Below are 12,299 nucleotides of genomic sequence, written 5' to 3' on the forward strand. Positions count from 1 at the left end.
TGCAGTGTTGTTGCTCCAGGACAGGTCTTCGGAGATGTGCACACCCAGAAACTTGGTGCTGCTCACCCTCTCCACTGCAGAACCATCGATAGATAGTGGAGCATGCTGGGTGTGCACTCTCCTAAAGTCTACAACAATCTCCTTTGTCTTCTCCATGTTCAGGCAGAGATTGTTGTCCTTGCACCACAAGGCCAAGCAGCTCACCTCACTCCTGTAGATTGTCTCATCGCCATTGTTGATGAGACCCACCACAGTCATGTCATCCGCAAACTTAATGAAGAGATTAATAATAAATAATAATACATTTAATTTATAAGCACCTTTCAAGGTACCCAAGGACACTGAACAGTAAAAACAAACAATAAAAAGCAAAACAATAGAATAACAACAATAATAAAATAATAAGAAATCAATAATAATAATATTATTAAAAATCAAAGAGAAAAGGCCAAGAGTTGATTAAGAGTTGGATGTTGGTGTGCAGTTGTGGGTCAGCAGAGTGAAGAGGAGGGGGTTTAGCACACATCCTTGGGGGGCCCCCGTGTTCAATGTGATGGTGCTGGAGGAGTTGCTGCCGACCCGTACAGCCTGTGGTCTCCCCGTCAGGAAGTGCAGCAGCCAGTTGCACAGGGAGGTGTTGAGTCCCAGCTGGTCCAGTTTATGAATGAGCTGCTGAGGAATGATTGTGTTGAATGCTGAGCTAAAGTCTATGAACAGCATTCTGACATACGAGTCTTTTGTCTCCAGGTGGGTGAGAGCTGAGTGGAAGGCAGTGGAGATGGCGTCATCGGTCGAACGGTTGGACTGATATGCAAACTGGAAAGGGTCCAGGGTGGGGGGGAGGGCAGACTTGATATGCTGCATGACTAGCCGCTCGAAGCATTTCATGTGGATGGGAGTGAGTGCGACAGGGCGGTAGTCATTGAAGCAGGAGGGAGACGGCTCCTTTGGGACCGGGATGATGGTGGTGGCTTTGAGGCACGTGGGGACAACAGCCTGGCTCAACGAGATGTTGAAGATGTCTGTAAAGACATCTGTGAGCTTCTTGGCACAGTCTCTCAGGACACGACCAGGAATGTTATCAGGACCCGGGGCTTTTCATGTATTTGTCGTCCTGAGAGCTCTCCTCACGCTGTCTGGGGACAGCGTCAACACCTGGTCGCCGGGAGGTGGTGGGGTCTTCTGTGCCATGGTGCTGTTGTTGGCCTCAAAGCGAGCAAAGAAGTCCCAGCAAGACAACAGCAAGCCACATTCTGCACATGTTACAACAGCATGGCTTCATAGTAAAAGAGTGCAGGTGCTAAACTGGCCTACCTGCCTGCCTCCTATTGAAAATGGGTAGCACATTATGAAATGCAAAACTACAACAACAGAGACTCCAAACTGTTGAGCAAATAAAGTCTTATATCAAGCAAGAATGGGGAAAGAATTTCACCATCAAAACTTTCATAATCAGTGTCCTCAGTTCCCAAACCCTTACTGAGTGCTGTTAAAAGAAAAGATGATGTAACACAGTGGTGAACATGCCCCTGTCCCAGCTTTTTAGAATGTGTTGCAGGCATCAAATTCAGAATGAGTTTATATTTACAAAAAAAAAAAGTTTATCAGTTTGAACATTGAATCCTTTTTTTCTTTTGTATTGTACTCAAATGAATATAGGCTGAAAATGATTTTCAAATCATGGCATTCTGTTATTACATTTTAAACAGTGTCCCAACATTTTTGTAATCAGGGTTGTATTTTAAAACTAGAATTTCCCAAAATGCTTTTAACAAGGCATCTTGATAGCAGTTATTTTATTTTTCAGTGATCATGTGGTGTGGTGTTGTGATGTCTGGGATCATGATTACCCATAATGTACTGTGTTAGAAATATAACCTTCATATCAGTGTTAATTTTGACAAGAATTTTAAATTTAGTTTTAGTCTCTTACTGAAAATTGTAGCTGATTATAGTGACATTTTAGTCTTTTTATTTTATTTTAGTCAAGATTTAGTCAGTGGAACTCATTTTAATTTAACTGTAATTTTAGTCAGTGTTTTAGTCATAATTTTTTCAGACAGTTTCATGATCCTGTAATGGATTTTGCTGAAGGATCTTTCTCCTGGCTGTACAAATTCCCTTGAGAAGTAAACAAACATTGAACTGTGTGTTTAGTCAGAATGTCGTACTGACTTACCAAACTGTAGGAGCCGTTTTAAGAGACTGGTGGTGTTCAGTGTAGGTTTGGGTTTTGTTTTTCTTTTAATTTAGTAATTTGTTAAACATTTTTATTAATGTTTGACCCTGATACTTATGTAAATCGCTGTTGCAGTTAAGAGCTCCCCTCAAAAAACAAACACACACACACACACACACTGCATCAGTTGTTTTGCTTGTATAAAATATCCCCCTGTCTGACGTTGTATGGGTAAATTCCATTTAGAGCTCATGGATGTGGGTGCTGTGTTATTGAAAATAAGACGATCAGGTTCAGAGTAACAGTTTTCGGACTGAAATTCTAGTCAACCAACTGTAATCTGTAACTGTCAATACTGGATCAGTAAAGGGTTTTTTTGCTTGAAGATTTTTGTTCTTTGAGACATTTTCTGCGTCACGCTTGTTACAAGTTACCTGCTCCATAAGCGTTCAAGAGAAACAGAAGAAGAGGTGAACCAATTAGACTACGTTCAGACTGCACCCTGAAACGACCCATATCCGATTTTTTTGCCCATATGCGACCTGTATCCGATTTGTTATTGACAATCTGAACGACACAGATCCGATTTTTTCACATGCGACCCAGGCCGCTTGGATATGTGGTCCTAAATCCGATGCATATCTGATATTTTCACATGCGACTGCAGTCTGGGACAGGTTGCATTCATGCGACCTACACGTCATCAACAAGAGACAAACATCACTATTCTGCGTTGGCTAATCCCGCCTCTTTGGTGGAAAACAACAATATTTGTACAGTTCTCAGAATTTAAATAGACTTTTATAGAATTGATCAAGCTAATGGTGGATTTGGTAGGGACCTGGATGTTGATCTGTTAGCCTGATTAAATAAAACAGTTTCTATAACTGATTTATAACTTAAACCATCCTGTACCACATCGCCAGGTCTCGCCTCATCTCCATAGCAAACTGCACTGGTGTTTCTGCACCTTGAGCCAGCGCTGAGAGAAGTTGCAGAATTCAGCTGGCTATAAACAATCTAAATAAATATTTATAAAAATGTAGAAAAAGTTTATTAATATGACAAAATAAATATGTGAAAATTATTAAGCCTGAATTAAGAGTTTGGTAATACAGCGGCCGCATCCCAAATGACTGCCTACTGAAGCTCGAGTGCACTATATAGAGTTTAAAAATCCATTACTTCCTAGTAACATGTAGTGCACTTATATAGAAATTAGAGAGACATTTAGGAGTCAACCCTCGTTACCAGGCTACACGTTTTCATTTCAGTTCAGAAACAAAAACACACACGAGACCTCACACTTTAACACTAACCAGATAATTAAACAAACAAACAAACAAAAAAAGAAAATCATTAAACTTGAAGAGTGCGCTTTTTTTTTTGTTTACGTATTACGTAGATGTGCTTATTACGTGTCAATTTGCGCATGCGGGACACTTTTGGGTCGTTTTCCGTTCATATTGGAGATCGCATACAAGTCTCATATAATTGGTAATGTGAACGGCCTAACAAAAAAATCGGATTTCACAACAAATCGGATATGGGTCGTTTCAGGTTGCAGTCTGAACGTAGTGTTAGCTACCAGGCAGTTAGCTAGCAGGCTAAGTTTATGCAAAGTTATGCTCTTAAATATTTTAGCAACTTTTCTTCATGACAATGAAGTGAAAGAAAATGAGACAGAATAATGTTAGCATGCATCAAACATTGCTCCAAAGAACAGCTTGCAGATATGCTACAAAACTGATGCATCTGAGTTTATTAATTATGAGCAATTTCTGTTTATTTGTACAAAAATTTTGGAATAGACACAACAAATACTGGTAAACATGAAAGTTAATGTACAATGTTAACATATAACTGTTACAGCTAATGCTAACACAATTAATATTCAAAGAAAATGTTAATGTAAAACACTGTAACACTGATTAAAATACGTTACCCACTGCAAATCCTAAATATAGCAAAAGTACCAAAAATTACTCACGGCAAACCATAAATTATTCAGAAGTCCCATAAATTACCCACCGCTAACCATAAATGTGGCAAAAGTACCAAATTTACTATTTTGTTTTCCCACTGACTAGTTTTATGTTGCCTTTTCTCACTATTCTTTGTGACTCATTCTTTTTAAGCTTTACATCATATGATGATAAAATTAATAAATTACTTTTAATAAAAACATACTACTGAAGCCTGCTGGTTTGGACATGGCCTTTATCTTAATGACACTGGAATTAAGTATAACAAAATATATTTCTGAGAAAGATGCTTTGTTCAGAAACACGTGTTTTGCAATGAAGTGACACTAACTCGCAGTAACCCTTTATCCTCATGTGACCTTAACTGAGTGAAGGCTACCTCAGTGTAAAGTCTCCGGTCAGTTCGTTTTTATTTTCCAGTCCTTCTGTCAATATTTATTTTGTTATATTAGTTCTATAAAAGGAGAATGTACCAGGGTTTAGGCAACATGTTCTGGATGACCATAAAAATATAAAGAATTGTTTTGTAGGGGTAAAAATACCATATGTGTGTGCGCGCGCGCGTGTGTGTGTGTGTGTATAAAATCAGACCTCAGTGGACACAATGAATCATGTTAAAATAATAATAATAATAATTATTATTATTATTAATTGTTGCTTCAGTGCAGAACTTCAGTAAATTCCCAACAGCAAAGTAACTGGAATAAATGAGCTGTCAGATTTTCTCATATGTTTTCATCTCATCTCATTATCTCTAGCCGCTTTATCCTGTCCTACAGGGTTGCAGGCAAGCTGGATCCTATCCCAGCTGACTACGGGTGAAAGGCGGGGTACACCCTGGACAAGTCGCCAGGTCATCACAGGGCTGACACATAGACACAGACAACCATTCACACTCACATTCACACCTACGCTCAATTTAGAGTCACCAGTTAACCTAACCTGCATGTCTTTGGACTGTGGGGGAAACCGGAGCACCCGGAGGAAACCCACGCGGACACGGGGAGAACATGCAAACTCCACACAGAAAGGCCCTCGCCGGCCACGGGGCTCGAACCCGGACCTTCTTGCTGTGAGGCGACAGTGCTAACCACTACACCACCGTGCCGCCCAATTCACTTCATAAGTCACAGAATTACAACCCCGATTCCAAAAAAGTTGGGACAAAGTACAAATTGTAAATAAAAATGGAATGCAATAATTTACAAATCTCAAAAACTGATATTGTATTCACAATAGAACATAGACAACATATCAAATGTCGAAAGTGAGACATTTTGAAATTTCATGCCAAATATTGGCTCATTTGAAATTTCATGACAGCAACACATGTCAAAAAAGTTGGGACAGGGGCAATAAGAGGCTGGAAAAGTTAAAGGGACAAAAAAGGAACAGCTGGAGGACCAAATTGCAACTCATTAGGTCAATTGGCAATAGGTCATTAACATGACTGGGTATAAAAAGAGCATCTTGGAGTGGCAGCGGCTCTCAGAAGTAAAGATGGGAAGAGGATCACCAATCCCCCTAATTCTGCGCTGACAAATAGTGGAGCAATATCAGAAAGGAGTTCGACAGTGTAAAATTGCAAAGAGTTTGAACATATCATCATCTACAGTGCATAATATCATCAAAAGATTCAGAGAATCTGGAAGAATCTCTGTGCGTAAGGGTCAAGGCCGGAAAACCATACTGGGTGCCCGTGATCTTCGGGCCCTTAGACGGCACTGCATCACATACAGGCATGCTTCTGTATTGGAAATCACAAAATGGGCTCAGGAATATTTCCAGAGAACATTATCTGTGAACACAATTCACCGTGCCATCCGCCGTTGCCTGCTAAAACTCTATAGTTCAAAGAAGAAGCCGTATCTAAACATGATCCAGAAGCGCAGACGTCTTCTCTGGGCCAAGGCTCATTTAAAATGGACTGTGGCAAAGTGGAAAACTGTTCTGTGGTCAGACAAATCAAAATTTGAAGTTCTTTATGGAAATCAGGGACGCCGTGTCATTCAGACTAAAGAGGAGAAGGACGACCCAAGTTGTTATCAGCGCTCAGTTCAGAAGCCTGCATCTCTGATGGTATGGGGTTGCATTAGTGCATGTGGCATGGGCAGCTTACACATCTGGAAAGACACCATCAATGCTGAAAGGTATATCCAGGTTCTAGAGCAACATATGCTCCCATCCAGACGACGTCTCTTTCAGGGAAGACCTTGCATTTTCCAAAATGACAATGCCAAACCACATACTGCATCAATTACAGCATCATGGCTACGTAGAAGAAGGGTCCGGGTACTGAACTGGCCAGCCTGCAGTCCAGATCTTTCACCCATAGAAAACATTTGGCACATCATAAAACGGAAGATACGACAAAAAAGACCTAAGACAGTTGAGCAACTAGAATCCTACATTAGACAAGAATGGGTTAACATTCCTATCCCTAAACTTGAGCAACTTGTCTCCTCAGTCCCCAGGCGTTTACAGACTGTTGTAAAGAGAAAAGGGGATGTCTCACAGTGGTAAACATGGCCTTGTCCCAACTTTTTTGAGATGTGTTGTTTTCATGAAATTTAAAATCACCTAATTTTTCTCTTTAAATGATACATTTTCTCAGTTTAAACATTTGATATGTCATCTATGTTCTCATCTCATCTCATCATCTCTAGCCGCTTTATCCTTCTACAGGGTCGCAGGCAAGCTGGAGCCTATCCCAGCTGACTACGGGCGAAAGGCGGGGTTCACCCTGGACAAGTCGCCAGGTCATCACAGGGCTGACACATAGACACAGACAACCATTCACACTCACATTCACACCTACGGTCAATTTAGAGTCACGAGTTAACCTAACCTGCATGTCTTTGGACTGTGGGGGAAACCGGAGCACCCGGAGGAAACCCACGCGGACACGGGGAGAACATGCAAACTCCACACAGAAAGGCCCTCGCCGGCCCCGGGGCTCGAACCCAGGACCTTCTTGCTGTGAGGCGACAGCGCTAACCACTACACCACCGTGCCACCCTCATCTATGTTCTATTCTGAATAAAACATGGAATTTTGAAACTTCCACATCATTGCATTCCGTTTTTATTTACAATTTGTACTTTGTCCCAACTTTTTTGGAATCGGGGTTGTAGTTGATTAAGATCCACCTGTGTGCAATCAAAGTGTCACATGATCTGTCACATGATGTCTGTTTAAATCAACCTGTTCTGGAAGGACCCTGACTCTGCAACACTACTAAGCAAGCAACATGAAAACCAAGGAGCCTCCAAACAGTTCAGAGACAAAGTTGTGGAGAAGTATAGATCAGGGTTGGGTTATAAAAAATATCCCAAACTTTGAATATCCCACGGAGCTCCATTAAATCCATTATAGCAAAATGGAAAGAATATGACACCACTACAAACCTGACAAGAGAAGGCCCCGCCCACCAAAACTCACAGACCAGGCAAGGATGGCATTAATCAGAGATGCAACAAAGACACCAAAGATAACACTGAAGGAGCTGCAAAGATCCACAGTGGAGATGGGAGTATCTGTCCATAGGACCACTTTAAGCTGTACACTCCACAGAGTGGGCGGGGCTTTATGGAAGAGTGACCAGAAAAAAAAAGCCATTGCTTAAAAAATCACATTTGGTGTTTGCCCAACAGCATGTGGCAGACTCCCCAAACACATGGAAGAAGATTCTCTGGTCAAATGAAACTAAAATTGATATTTTTGGCCATCATGGGAAACACCATGTGTGGCACAAACCCAACACCCTGAGAACACCATTCCTACAGTGAAGCATGGTGGTGGCAGCATCGTGCTGTGGGGATGTTTTTCATCTGCAAGGACAAGAAAGCTGGTCAGGACTTAAGGAAAGATGGATGGCACTAAATACAGGGCAATTCTGAAGGAAAACCTGTTTGAGTCGGCCAGAGGTTTGAGACTGGGATGCAGGTTCATGTTCCAGCAGGACAATGACCCTAAACATACTGCTAAAGCTACACTGGAGTGGTTTAAAGGGAAACATTTGAATGTTTTGGAATGGCCGAGTCAAAGCCCAGACCTCAATCCAACTGGGAATCTGTGGCATAACTTGAAGATTGCTGTACACCAACGCAACCCATCTACAGTGGTGCTTGAAAGTTTGTGAACCCTTTAGAATTTTCTATATTTCTGCAGAAATATGACCTAAAACATAATCAGATTTTCACACAAGTCCTAAAAGTAGATAAAGAGAACCCAGTTAAGCAAATGAGACAAAAATATTATACTTGGTCATTTATTTATTGAGGAAAATGATCCAATATTACATATCTGTGAGTGGAAAAAGTATGTGAACATTTGCTTTCAGTATCTGGTGTGACCCCCTTGTGCAGCAATAACTGCAACTAAACATTTCTGGTAACTGTTGATCAGTCCTGCACACCAGCTTGGAGGAATTTTAGCCCGTTCCTCCGTACAGAACAGCTCCAACTCTGGGATGTTGGTGGGTTTCCTCACATGAACTGCTCGCTTCAGGTCCTTCCACAACATTTCAATTGGATTAAGGTCAGGACTTTGACTTGGCCATTCCAAAACATTAACTTTATTCTTCTTAACCATTCTTTGGTAGAACGACTTGCATGCTTAGGGTCGTTGTCTTGCTGTATGACCCACCTTCTCTTGAGATTCAGTTCATGGACAGATGTCCTGACATTTTCCTTTAGAATTCACTGGTATAATTCAGAATTCATTGTTCCATCAATGATGGCAAACTGTCCTGGCCCAGATGCAGCAAAACAGGCCCAAACCATGATACTACCACCACCATGTTTCACAGATGGGATAAGGTTCTTATGCTGGAATGCAGTGTTTTCCTTTCTCCAAACATAACGCTTCTCATTTAAACCAAAGAGTTCTATTTTGGTCTCATCCATCCACAAAACATTTTCCAATAGCCTTCTGGCTTGTCCATGTGATCTTTAGCAAACTGCAGACGAGCAGCAATCTCGTTTTGGAGAGCAGTGGCTTTCTCCTTGCAACCCTGCCATGCACAACATTGTTGTTCAGTGTTATCCTGATGGTGGACTCATGAACATTAACATTAGCCAATGTGAGAGAGACCTTCAGTTGCTTAGAAGTTATCCTGGGGTCCTTTGTGACCATGGTGACTATTACATGCCTTGCTCTTGGAGTGATCTTTGTTGGTCGACCACTCCTGGGGAGGCTAACAATGGTCTTGAATTTCCTCCATTTGTACACAGTCTGTCTGACTGTAGATTGGTGGAGTCCAAACTCTTTAGAGATGGTTTTGTAGCCTTTTCCAGCCTGATGAGCATCAACAATGCTTTTTCTGAGGTCCTCAGAAATCTCCTTTGTTCGTGCCATGATACACTTCCACAAACATGTGTTGTGAAGATCAGACTTTGATAGATCCCTGTTCTTTAAATAAAACAGGGTGCCCACTCACACCTGATTGTCATCCCATTGATTGAAAACACCTGAGATCTAATTTCACCTTCAAATTAACTGCTAATCCTAGAGGTTCACATACTTTTGCCACTCACAGATATGTAATATTGGATCATTTTCCTCAATAAATAAATGACCAAGTATAATATTTTTGTCTCATTTGTTTAACTGGGTTCTCTATCTACTTTTAGGACTTGTGTGAAAATCTGATGATGCTTTAGGTCATATTTATGCAGAAATATAGAAAATTCTAAAGGGTTCACAAACTTTCAAGCACCACTGTAACTTGAAGGAGTTGGAGCAGTTTTGCCTTGAGGAATGGGCAAAAATCCCAGTGGTTAGATGTGCTAAGCTAATGGAGACATACCACAAGAGAGTTGCAGCTGTAATTGCAGCAAAAGGTGGCTCTACAAAGTACTGACTTTTTTTTGAGGGGGGGGGGGTACTTATGCACACTCCAGGTTTATGTTTTTTCATCTGAATTATTGTTTGTGCCACAATAAAAAAAAAAAAAGCAATGTGCACCTTTAAAGCTGTAGGCATGTTGTGTAAATCAAATGGTGCTAACCCTCCAAAAATGGGTTTGTTTCCTTGGCTGTTTGCTGAGTGGTGATACTTCAACAGAATATTACACTCAGTGTTATTCTTTCATGGATCAATTTGGCACAAGACCTTTCTTATCTAGGTGGTCAGCACTTCGTGTACAACCCCAATTCCAAAAAAGTTGGGACAAAGTACAAATTGTAAATAAAAACGGAATGCAATGATGTGGAAGTTTCAAAATTCCATATTTTATTCAGAATAGAACATAGATGTGGTTTGGCATTGTCATGTTGGAAAATGCAAGGTCTTCCCTGAAAGAGACGTCGTCTGAATGGGAGCGTATGTTGCTCGAGAACCTGGATATACCTTTCAGCATTGATGGGGTCTTTCCAGATGTGTAAGCTGCCCATACCACACGCACTAATGCAACCCCATACCATCAGAGATGCAGGCTTCTGAACTGAGCGCTGATAACAACTCGGGTCGTCCTTCTCCTCTTTAGTCCGAATGACACGGCGTCCCTGATTTCCATAAAGAACTTCAAATTTTGATCCATCTGACCACAGAACAGTTTTCCACTTTGCCACAGTCCATTTTAAATGAGCCTTGGCCCAGAGAAGACATCTGCGCTTCTGGATCATGTTTAGATACGGCTTCTTCTTTGAACTATAGAGTTTTAGCTGGCAACGGCGGATGGCACGGTGAATTGTGTTCACAGATAATGTTCTCTGGAAATATTCCTGAGCCAATTTTGTGATTTCCAATACAGAAGCATGCCTGTATGTGATGCAGTGCCATCTAAGGGCCCGAAGATCACGGGCACCCAGTATGGTTTTCCGGCCTTGACCCTCACGCACAGAGATTCTTCCAGATTCTCTGAATCTTTTGATGATATTATGCACTGTAGATGATGATATGTTCAAACTCTTTGCAATTTTACACTGTCGAACTCCTTTCTGATATTGCTCCACTATTTGTCGGCACAGAATTAGGGGGATTGGTGATCCTCTCCCCATCTTTACTTCTGAGAGCCGCTGCCACTCCAAGATGCTCTTTTTATACCCAGTCATGTTAATGACCTATTGCCAATTGACCTAATGAGTTGCAATTTGGTCCTCCAGCTGTTCCTTTTTTGTCCCTTTAACTTTTCCAGCCTCTTATTGCCCCGTCCCAACTTTTTTGACATGTGTTGCTGTCATGAAATTTCAAATGAGCCAATATTTGGCATGAAATTTCAAAATGTCTCACTTTCGACATTTGATATGTTGTCTATGTTCTATTGTGAATACAATATCAGTTTCTGAGATTTGTAAATTATTGCATTCCGTTTTTATTTACAATTTGTACTTTGTCCCAACTTTTTTGGAATCGGGGTTGTACCTCACTGTAGATCAGATCCATTTTCTCTAATTTCTTATCCTGTGCAGGGTTGCAGGCAAGAGGCAGGGTACAGCCTGGACAAGTCAGCAGATAATCGCAGGGCTAATGACACATTCACACTCACATTCACACCTACGCTCAATTTAGAGCCACCAGTTAACCTAACCTGCATGTCTTTGGACTGTGGGGGAAACTGGAGCACCTGGAGGAAACCCACGCGGACACGGGGAGAACATGCAAACTCCGCACAGAAAGGCCCTCGCCGGCCACGGGGCTCGAACCCAGAGCCTTCTTGCTGTGAGGTGACAGTGCTAACCACTACACCACCATGCCGCCACTGTCGAGCAGGGACTCTCAAAAAATGTACATGAATAATAGAAAGAAAGAAAGCACAGCTTTATTCATCACACACTTGTGAAATTCCTCTCTGCATTTAATCCATCTGAAGCAGTGAAGACACACACACACACACACACACACAAGCAATGACCACACACACACACCCAGAGCAGTGGGCAGCCATGCTAACAGCGCCCGGGGAGCAGTTGGGAGTTCGGTGCCGCGCTCAAGGGCACCTCAGCCCAAGGCCGTCCCATATTAACCTAACCGTATGTCTATAAATAATAAAAAATAAAAAATAAATTAATTAATTAAAAAAATAAATAATAATAATAATAATAATAATAATCCAGGATGCATCAGTACAGAAATATTTTACAATTTTTAAAAAATTAGGCACATTATTTAAATAAATGCATACAATAATACTG

At 41.3% G+C, this 12,299-nt stretch overlaps 1 protein-coding gene across 1 annotated transcript in view; it reads right to left on the minus strand.

Annotated features, from left to right (window-relative positions):
* LOC132864475 (NLR family CARD domain-containing protein 3-like) overlaps positions 1 to 12,299 on the minus strand; it is a 1,256,659-nt gene that overhangs the window by 298,079 nt on the left and 946,281 nt on the right. The window lies entirely within an intron of this gene.

Source organism: Neoarius graeffei, chromosome 17, assembly GCF_027579695.1.
Source record: "Neoarius graeffei isolate fNeoGra1 chromosome 17, fNeoGra1.pri, whole genome shotgun sequence".
NCBI classification, from domain to species: Eukaryota; Metazoa; Chordata; class Actinopteri; order Siluriformes; family Ariidae; genus Neoarius; species Neoarius graeffei.